Raw genomic sequence first — 11437 nt, forward strand, 5'->3', positions numbered from 1 at the left:
TGGTTTGGACGAAGCAACCTCAACAGAGAATGATGGAGCAGGAACTGCCACCACCAAAGCCTTCAAAGGAGAGACTGAACTTTTCTAAGAAATTCAAATAAACCATCAGCACATAGAAAAGTTTCAAGTATGGAAATGTATGCTTGTGAGTAAACCAATTTAATTACCTTCCTCCTGACAATGAGAGGGGTGTCATCATCATCATCAGCATCATCCTCCAAAATGGGAGATGCTGAGGCTGGTCGTTTGCAGCTTGGGGTACTTTTAGCTGCAGTGGGCTTGGCAGGAAGAGAAGTCAATAGACGAGCAGACTATTTAGCACGAGCAGGGGAAGAGGGACTCCTAATGGATAGAGGAGTGACCAAAACAGGAGAGGTGGAAGAAATGTTTGGCTGGTCCAGTGAATGGAAAGCACGATTGGCATTAGTCACAAACAATATGCGCTTCACTGATGGCTAGAGTTGTTCAAAAAGGGGATGGATGGCACGGCTAGGATTGAAGGGAGCTAAAGAAAAGCTGCTCGTCAAAAGAATATTGCGAGCATCTATAGCTTCTGCCTCTGCCTTATTAATGGTGTGGAAACGGTCTATTAAATTTCTTAAATAGCAAGGGGGAACGGGCCAAGTTTGGCCAAAGCCAAGTTGGCGAGCAAAAAATTGGGGAGCGTATATTTCAACCCCAGCTTTGGCATTGGTTTCGGTTAAAATACCATAGAACAACTCCCTCCCGGTCAAAAACTGAATCCAAATGAATAGAGAGGTGCTTGCATTATCCATAGTGGATGAAGGATGAACATAATCCGGAGTCAAAAAGGGAGGAAAAGGAAAGAAGGAAGGGATTGAATCCAAAGTATAAAAGAATGAAAAAATATCCCTTCTGGACATATTTATAGGAGTCAGGGGATCAATGGCTAGCCCATAGCAGCTATCAGAAGGACTGGAAAAGGACGGAGTACCAAGCGATGGAAAATAGGCTCTCAACCACATTTGAGTGAACCAAAGAGGCCCACTGCCAGTGGGAGATGCACCATTTTTCAATTGGGATTGAAGAGAAGCCATGCCTCTATAGAGGGCAGCTAAAAAGAAAGAAAACAAATTCAGAGACCTACCACGCGTCAATTCGTGCACTATGGGTAAATAGCTCATAGAGGGTTTTAGTCTTAGCACACACAAAATGTATTTACAAAGCTAAATCTGAAGAAAGGCCATACGCTCAGCATGGGAAGGCTCAGTGGTCGAGTGGTTATGACAGGTTTGCAGGCTTGTATAAGACTCGGTGAGTCTTTTATCAAATTTTGGGGCGACACCAGAAATCAAAATATCAGGAAAAATGGTATCGCCTAAAGGTGGCAGATTTATTAGAGCCCCAACATCCCTTAAGGTAATGGACATGGGACCAAGAGGAAAAACAAAAGTATTATACTCGGAAGACCAAAAACTTAAAGTGATTGGAAAAGGTGTTGGGTCAAAAATAGGGGGTTGAAGAGAGATTTCTAACAAATCAGAAATCCTAGCACTATCAAAAATTGCCTTAGTAGGACCATGGTCCACAAGGCGAGCATGCCATCTACGAAAAACGACATCAGATTTAGGCCAAGTGCGAATACCTCTTTTGCGAAGCGGCCTCAGCGGCAAAGAGTTTAGAAATGGAGGGCCTTGAGTACAAGGGAACAGCTGACCGACCGCCGCTTGTTCGATGGCTTCGACGTTGTTAAATGAAGGACCTAGATAGAACTCATTGAGTTCAACATTGGCTGGTGTAAGGAAGTTCGGAGTCATATATGGCCGAGTGAGGAGTTTCTGGAAGTCTTCGAAGCTGAAGGAGTCACCAGACTGGGATTGTGAAGCAGCCATTAGGAACGAAATAGTGCTTTTCAGAGTTACGTAGCAGAAAAGCAAGGAGATGAACAGTAATATAGCAAGAGAGAAGCACGAAAAAATGAGGCGTGATTTAGTGGTGCAATGAAATGGCGTATTTGGGGGTTATAAGGGTTTGCAAACGTCGCACCTTTTCAGGCTATGGAAGAAAACAATGATTGAAATTCTTGGGAATTTCGAATGTTGCTGGGAAACACAAAGTGAATATGGCAAAAATTAATAATTGGTATTAATTCTGCCATATTGGGGGGTAATTGTTGACACACAAAAAGTTCAGTCCAAGTCGAATAGCCCAAGGAATGAAGCCCAAGTGGAAAATCCCCAAAATCAAATAGCCCAAAGAACGACCCAATCAGGCAATGCAGGATAAAGGCCCAAATAGAGAAGCCCATGAACGTGGTAATACCATCGCTCAAGGTTACAAGTCGCCCAAGATTTGAGCGAATGGATTGCCATGCAGTCGCCCAGAACTGTGCCCCTGTTCTCGTCGAAACCTTCGAGTCACCCAGGATCTTAACAAACATAAGATGTTATGGTTACCCAAAGGTGCGGTTAATGAAGCAGTTATTGAGTAGCCCTATCACGTTCCACGATTCAAGGAATTCAATTGAAGACGGTTGAACAACAAAAAGTAATGGCAACAGTTAGAGAAGGCAGTTCCATGACAAGTTGGCCACTACGAGGAAAGTGGACAGCTATAGAGCGATCAAGCAGTTTTTAAGCGATTGATCACGAAGAGATCATCTAAGGAGTATAAAAGGAAGAAAAGACATAGAGCAAAAGAACCCGAATCAAACACTCTCAAACAGAGAATATGTAACTTTAAATTTCTTAGTTTAGATTTAAACACTTCTTTTCAGTAACTCGTGTGCTTGCGCCCCTTGGAGGCATTCTGTTTTTATTTTCCAATTGTAAAGTCATCGCCAATAAAAATACCCATTTTTGGGACTTTGTCTCAAGAGGTTTGTTCCTTACACAATCGTCTGATCCCTTTTTAATTGTTAGCGACTATCCCACGCGAAACACATTTATAACCCACTTAAAAGCCAATTTTCGTTGGTGCATATCCAATTATAATAAAGGCGTTATTATTAGTAGAGGACGAGCGACTTCGGTTCATTTTCGCACTAAAAATAGGAAGATCTATACAAGAAGGAGAGCGAAAATGGGAGGCATGTTCATCATCCAATTGACAACAATTTTACCTTGTGCTGCAGTAATTTGTACGAGGCATTTTCTTCATGACAAAACTTGGAAGATAATATCAGATTGATTTGTGTAAAAACATGCTTTAAATATATTAGCTTTGCACTTGATTTGATTGTCGTGAACGACTTAATTGCAACAAAACTTCGATCTAATCCTGACGAGTTACCATTATCAGTCGCAAGGAAATATTTGTATATCATGGGCTAATCATCTTATCTTGTAATTCTTACAATGTGATAAAACCCACAATGTGATAAAACCTAGAGGAAATCCCCCCAATGGTCACTGAACTTTGCAAAAGTCCCTCAAAAGGTCATCGAACTTCATTACGTCCCTAGATTTTTCTTCATTTTTGTGTTGGTTTTATATAAATTACTTTTATCAAAGTCAATTGAAATTTACTGTTAATACTGAAGAAGGTTAATGCTTTATACTACTATAAGAGGTTCAAAATTATATTTACAAACTTCTTGCATAATGAAACACTGATACCAGTTTTAGATGAACCAGTAGCATTAACATGGCTGAAAAGGGATGTGGTGTTGAAAAAAATTAATTAGTTGCAGTAGTGATCTGAACAATATAATGCAAAAATATAAAACTTATCGTCCGATCGAGTCTCGTGACAGCACGATGTCCTAAAGTGAAATTGTCCGTCAATAATTGCTGCAACCTCCGTGGACAATCACTCCCAGGATACAACGATCGTAAACCACTTGTGCAGCAATCACGAATGATTTTTCTAAAACTCTCAATTGTACTCCAGAATAAATGTAAAACCTGAATATAAGAAATTCAGAATATGAAAAGGAGGGTTGATGCAAGATGATTTTTCTATTGTTTTTTTGTGTGTCTTTTCCCAAAACGAGATATGGGTTTATATAGGCAACATGGTAGTAACAGTCTTCACCATGTTAATGCAGAATTTTAATGACTGAGTAGTGGGTGTTTTAATGGCAGTTAGTGGGTTGTTACAAAAACAAATAGTCATAAAATACTGGCTAGTTTTACCTATTAAATAATAAAGAAAAAAATATTTATTTTAGTCAAGGAAGCCCAAGACATTTTAATATCTGCGTGGGGAGTGATTCGAACCCCTGGCGTCCCACACAAATGTCACATTTCCCACCACTTTGACACTTTATCTAATTTGATTATTTCTATCACATTTTATATTTATACCACAAATATATAACATGTGGGTGCTTTGTTAATCACAATCTGGTTTATGGTTGCATAATAAAAAATGTTTACAGAAGCTATTAATCCCAGAAGATGCTTGTGTATCCATGTCTGAGCATAAATCAGCAGAACTCTAATTCCATCTGATAAAGCTTCAGCATTAATCTACTTTCTGTTGGATGTTGTTTGCCCTGCGAAGTTGGCCATTAATAATAGTCTTGTTTAAAATTCTAGGATGCCGATGAATAATTTTCGGTGAAGAAGTGAATCCCAGGGTTCGTGAAATTGGGGGGTGATTTGGAATCATTTTGGGGTTTCTCAATTGCTGTTATGTGGTTCTAATTGGGGATTTGAGTTTTTGATTTGGAGAAGGAGAAAACGTTATTTAAATATTTAAAAGGAAAAATGCCACTTCATTATTAGTGTTTTTGTCTAGCTTTCCACAAATGATGACGTGTTTTGCCATGTTGGATTTCTATCCGACATGTGGAGTTTTTTGTCCAGCTGGAGAGAGGGGAGTGAGATGAGTGATGGATGGATAATGTTATGTATAGTTGAGTGAGCACTTAGTAACCCTTTATAGTTTAGTGAGCAAGTAGTAATAAGTACAAATATCAGTGAGCAATCATTTAATTAACTATAAACAAAACATCCACTAATTAAAGTGACAATATTTTTATTTTTATTTTTTGTACTTCACTAAAAAAAAGTCCACTTTTATTTTTCACAGGATACTCTTGTGGAAGTTAGTATCGCATAGAAAGCCTGAAATATCTCATGGTATTGGAAATTGTAGTTTGGGCAACACATTTTTGAGGTAAAACTGAGAAGACGGCTTAAAAGCTATACTTCTTTGGCGCCAATGCCAACAGCTTTGCAAATGCTCCTTCTTGAATTTTTCATCAACTTGCAAATAAATTGCACCAGAAAGCAGTTAGTGATATTTAATAATGCCACAGTTAATATCGTTGAAATCCACAGTAGAATCACTTTGTGATTTGAAAATTTTACGAGAAGCACTTGAAACATACCACTATTGTCTCAGCTCAAAAGTTCTTTAGCTATGCACTGAGTTAAAATCTAGAAAATTTGGCCATCTGATTCACAGCCACCTCATAACAAATGGGATTCCTCTAAATACCTTCCTAACCACCAAACTGATCGTGTTTTACTCAAAAAATGGTGATATGAAAAGTACTCGTAAACTGTTCGATAGAATGCCTAAAAGGGACATGGTCCCTTGGACTGCAATGGTATCCGGGTATTCTCAAAACGGGGATATAGAAAAGGCAATGAAGATATTTTCTACTATACATAAGGAAGGCGTGAAGGCCAATCAATTCACTTACTGGAGTGCATTGAGAGTGTGCACTAACTTAATGTGTTTGGAGAGAGGTTTGGGGAGAATTTGTTTGTCCTGAGTGCATTGGCTGATTTTCATTCAAACTGTGGGAAAATGAAGGATGCCTATTGTGTCCTCCAGTCGACGGAGTGGAGGGACTTGGTCTCTTGGAACATGATAATTGGGGGATATGTGGTCCAGGGGTTCAATGAAGATGCTTTTCTAGTGTCTCGTATGATGCTCCGAGAAGGTAGGCCAAACATTCATAGTTCATGGATGATAATGGTCGATTTTATTGTTCATGCAGTGTCGTACATTAAAAATGACAATGAAATTTGGTTCAGGTTATTAGAATTTATTGAATGACAAATCAATGTATTAAACTCCATGAAGAAGAAGATGAATTACACTCTATGAAAGGAGGAAATGAATAACTTGATAATAGGAGGAAGACACTCCATAATAGGAGGAAAAGAAACCTCCATGAAAGGAGGGTTGGAATTCCACAATCCAATGATTTATTATTGAATGACAAAACAATGTATTAAACTCCATGAAGAAGAAGATGAATTACACTCTATGAAAGGAGGAAATGAATAACTCCATAATAGGAGGAAGACACTCCATAATAGGAGGAAAAGAAACCTCCATGAAAGGAGGGTTGGAATTCCACAATCCAATGATTTATTAATGCATGCATGGTGCTGTAATTATAGAGTAAAATCTAACAATCTATCTAACTAATATCTAACTACATAACAGACGGCTAAATTGATCTAGAAGCCTCTAGAATGTGGTAGAATCTGGTGGTTAGCTGAGCTAGAAGGGCTGGACACTTAGCAGAGATTCTGGTGCACACGTGATGCTGGAAGACTGGAATCTGCTGATGTGTGCTGTTGTCTAGTGCACATGTATTCTAACAGCCCCCTCAAGATGGACTTGGTAGATCCATCTTGAAGATTAAAGAAATTAAGTGATGAAGTCTCTGTATCAATTGTAATAAGGCAACTTAAGCTGTGTCCTTCCACTTGCAAATTGGCGAGATGAAAAATCAGGCACTTATCATTGCTGCACCATTCTCTTTTGCCATAGCTCTTGCAGTTATCTTCACAATTAAAGATCACATATGGACTTATGCAGCTCTTGAGTTTGCACTTGTGGCCCTGACTCTCCATTTGTTCTATTCAATGCTTTATATACCAACTGTTTATACGATCCTGCTATCATCTGTCTTAGGATTTGGAGTGGCTATAAGTCTCAACTCTTTGTACAATCGTTACTTTTCCTGGCAGGTTCAAGTTGCTGAAAACTCAAGTGGCTGGTATAATTGTATACTTGGACATGAACTAGTAGCAGAATCATCTAAGGGCTAGAGCAGAAGTTTAAATCGATTCACCTACCGCTTCAACCAAAAAAACTTCCACCGAATTCGAATCCTCTTTCTTCAAATCCTTACGGATCTGAAACTGATTGAATTTTTTCTCCAGCGAAGACCTGAGGATGAGTTGGATCTAAATAATTTCTTAGATCTGGCTACCGCCGTGACCACAAATCCTTTTGTTGATAACTTCAGATCATCAAAACTGAATCTGTATTATCAATTTCAGAAGAGAGAGAACCACAGAGATGAAAACTCTGGGAATGATAATGTAGTCTGTACGAACAGTCAATAGACAATGTTCATCTGGCCTTCAAACAGTAGCTGATGTTGCTGCCGCCATCAAAGCAATCTAAACTTATTTATGACTGGAATTGAACATGTACCGAAAATTGCACCTTCCAAAATTATGGTAAAATCGAAGAAATCATAGATCTGCTCTCATTTGAACTGAACATAGAAAAAAAGGAGATGAAAATCTCAGGAAAAAACACAACAGCAAGAAGCATTCAGCTTTGATACTATATTAGAATTTATTGAATGACAAAACAATGTATTAAACTCTACGAAGGAGAAGATGAATTACACTCCATAATAAGAGGACAAGAAACCTCCATGGAAGGAGGGATTGGAATTCCACAATCCGATGATTTATTAATGCATGCTTGGTGATATATTTATAGAGTAAAATCTAATAATCTATCTAACCAATATCTAACTACATAACAGATGGCTGAACTGATCTAGAAGTCTCTGGAATGTGGTAGAATCTGGTGGTTAGCTGAGCTGGAAGGGCTGGACACTTAGCAGAGAATCTGGTGCCCACTTGATGCTAGAAGACTGGAATCTGCTGATGTGTGCTGATGTCTAGTGCTCATGTATTCCAACACAGGTACCAATAGGCTTATTTGGTGATTTGTTACTTGTAGTTTCATTTCTTAAATTACTTCTCCCTTATGGTGATCCAATTTTATGTAGGCATGGCTCCTGACTACTTCAGCTTTGGAAGAGTTTTGAGTGCCTCTGTTGGAAGCGGTGGGATCATGAAAGTCAGCCTTCTTCATAGATAAATCATTCAGCTTGGCTTTGGATTACATACATCTTTGTGTGGATCCTTAATTGATGCCTATGTAAAATGTGGAAGCACAACCAATGCGAATCAAGTACACAAGTTTATGCAGTACAAGGACATAATATCATGCACTGCATTGATAATGGGGTATACTCGTAAAGGTACAAATAGCATTGATGCGTTGGAACTTTTTAGCGATGCAAATAGAAATGTGGGAATTGATGATGTCTTGTTGGGTTCCATGCTTAACATCTGTGCCAATATGGCATCACTGAACTTGGGTAGACAGTTACATGCTATGGCAATGAAACATCATAACCAGCATGACGTGGCCATAGGCAACGCTCTCATTGACGTAAATTCAAAATCAGGAGTACTTGAATTCGCTGGACATGTTTTCGATGAGATGGAGGAGAAAAATGTTATTTCATGGACATCGTTAATCACTGGTTATGGTAAGCATGGCTATGGACACCAAGCAGTTGCACTTTATGAAAAGATGGAAGGTGAAGGATTGAAGCCAAATGACATGACATTCTTGTCTCTTCTCTTTGCTTGTTGTCACAATGGTTTAATTGCCCAAGGATGTGAATGCTTTAGTAATATGGTTAGCAAACACAACACCTTGCCAAGAGCTGAGCATTATTCTTGTTTAGTTGACCTTTATGCACGAACAGATCGTTTGGAAGAAGCTTATGAAGTAGTTTGCAAAATAACTACCAAGTCTAATGCCTCAGTTTTGGATACAATTCTTGGGGCATGCAGCACTCATGGAAATGTGATTCTTGGAGAAATAGCTGCGAGGCATCTGTTTAACATGGAACCTGAGAACCCAGTAAACTATGTGGTTCTATCAAGTATTTATGCTGCATTTGGCTTGTGGGACAATGTAAGGAAGACACGAGAATTGATGGGAGAGAAATGAAAAATACTGGGTACAGCGTATTTCAGTCCTTGATTATGAACAACAATCTTTTGGCAACGAGTTGAAATAACATGTTTCAACATTTTCATTTAGTAATTAACTAAAAAGCTAGGAATCTCTTGTACATTTTTTATAAGTCGATAAGAATTATTCTAGTATTCTACATATCTGATTTCTTGATTATTATTCATAAGAACTATATGCAGTTATAAATTGTCTTATATCATGTATTGCTTTCTACAATGCTCAACCTTGTCGTGTCACTTTAGCAACAATACAGAACTACGGTAAATGGTTAGATCTCCCAATGTTCCTCTTTTGGTCTTAAGCTTGTTAATTGAGGGTTGCTAAAGCATTTCCCTTTGCACTCTGTCTTCTTAGATGAAAGAAACGCACCAAGTATATCTTGAAGAATATCTCGTGGCCAGAATTGACAGCATAATTGGACTTAAAGATCAAATAAGGCGATGCTCACCTGCTTCAAAACAAACAACCTGCGATCTGGTAATGTGGCTGGAATAATGTTGACGTGCACACATTTTGCCTCTTCATCATATTACTCAATGGAACTTGCCCCATTGCTAACCTGTGTTGCATGAGCTCTTGAATGCTCCAATATTTAAATGTGTGTGCAAAGTTTTTCATTTCTAGAGAAAAATTTGAGAGCTGCATACCTCGCCAGTGGACTCTTTCAGAAGTTTCCATTGCTCTAGGGTCATAAGTAGTCCAAGCTCTTCTTTGTGGGCCATTATCAAATCATACCATTTCCTTAGGCAGCAGTGAGTTTGCTCCAAGCTTCACCAAATTAAAATTGATATGTAAGGGAGATGTAAATTTTCAAGACAACACGAAATTCAATTTTGATTGAGCTACAATTATTAACATTAAGATCTCGTGTTGACTACCAGATCTTACGTGCAGAAATCTAAGAATAGACAAACCACATTGAATACACATTGCAAATCATGATACCTTTTCATCTTATAAAAACTTCTTTTCTTTTTCCTATTCGTTAAAAAGTGATTATTTTCATTGTAGTGATGGAAAAACACTTTCATTAAATGCAATAATAAAAATGGCTTATCTGCATAATTTACAACTTAAGCATCTATAAATTTTTATGAGACCACTCATATAATACAGAATAAAACTGCTGACTGGATAGAAATTCTCTATGAGGGGAGAGACAGAGAACAACTATGGATATTATATATCATTTTGTTTCTAATCTGCAATGCTACTTATTTTTGTACCTGCTGTGACTCGCCAATGGGACTGGAGTTTGATGCCAATGCCATCTTTCATTCACGATTCTGCTACAACAGCCTGTGGCACGGAGAAGGAGGTGGAAGAGAGGCACCATGGAGTGGCAGTAAATGAAAATTGGGATATTTTAATGTTAATTATATTTTTATCACTTATTAAATCATGTCAAACATACTTTCATTATCCTTTATACCATTGATTTTCCTTGTTTCTTGAATTTTTTTCGTTTTTCAGCAGGCAAAACTTTCTCCTACTACTGGAATCTTTACTAGTTCAACTTCAAATCCAAAGCTCAAAATGACTCCAATTGGAGGTCAATTAGGTCGACAACAGAAAATAAGGTAATCTGTAGCATAGCTATATACTTTGTATATAATAATTATACCAAATTGATATTCTTTTTCTTCTTGTTATTCCAATTTGATTTGAAGTAAAAATCACATTACTTGTTCAATTTTAACATCTTTGATAAGTTTATTTTATATACTTATTCGGGAATTTGAATAATGACATTTTATAGTTCTTTTGGTTAAATATAGCCTAATTTGTGTTATATTGTGTTTGTAGGTAAAACTCATGATTTGATGAAGAATTGGAGTAAACAAGCGAAAAATAGAGAAAAATGACGAAATCAAAACTATGGGATTAAAATGCAATAATTCGAAAGTTATGTCGAATTGCGAGACAGCGATTCAAGAATGCAAAGAGTCAATTTTGGAGTTGAAGTGAAGTCAACGGGATGAAAAATTGTTGAAAATGATCAAAATACATACGTAAGATCCGAAAAATTTGTACCATGCGTATGCAAGGTCCTACACAAGGTGACAAAAAGCTTTTCCAAGGCCAAATTTCGTGTATTGTGCTTACGCACCAAATGAACCATACTTTAGCATAGTTCAATTCCAAGAAAAAATTTGTGCTTCCTTATTTTGTTTTGGAAACATTTTGTATACAATCTTTTGGCACTCTGTATATACCATAAGCCGTCCAAAATGTGGGGTGCCGTTTTAGACTTAAAAACTCATAGATTCTAATCAATTTTGTGGACGAAAAACAAGGCTAACAACATGAAATCAAGGTGAATTGCAAGGATATTGAACATTCTTCATCCTGGTTCAAGATTCATATCAAGAATGTGAAAAATTCCTATTTCTTTGTTATTTCTTCTTTTCAGGTGATGATTTTA

The 11437-nt window shown here is 37.6% G+C and overlaps 1 pseudogene; it reads left to right on the forward strand.

Moving 5' to 3' along the window:
• Nucleotides 1–222: 222 nt before the first annotated feature.
• On the forward strand, nt 223–8985 carry LOC111395150 (annotated as a pseudogene).
• The last annotated feature ends 2452 nt before the right edge of the window (nt 8986–11437 follow it).

This window comes from Olea europaea, chromosome 6 (genome assembly GCF_002742605.1).
Source record: "Olea europaea var. sylvestris chromosome 6, O_europaea_v1, whole genome shotgun sequence".
In the NCBI taxonomy this organism is placed as follows: Eukaryota; Viridiplantae; Streptophyta; class Magnoliopsida; order Lamiales; family Oleaceae; genus Olea; species Olea europaea.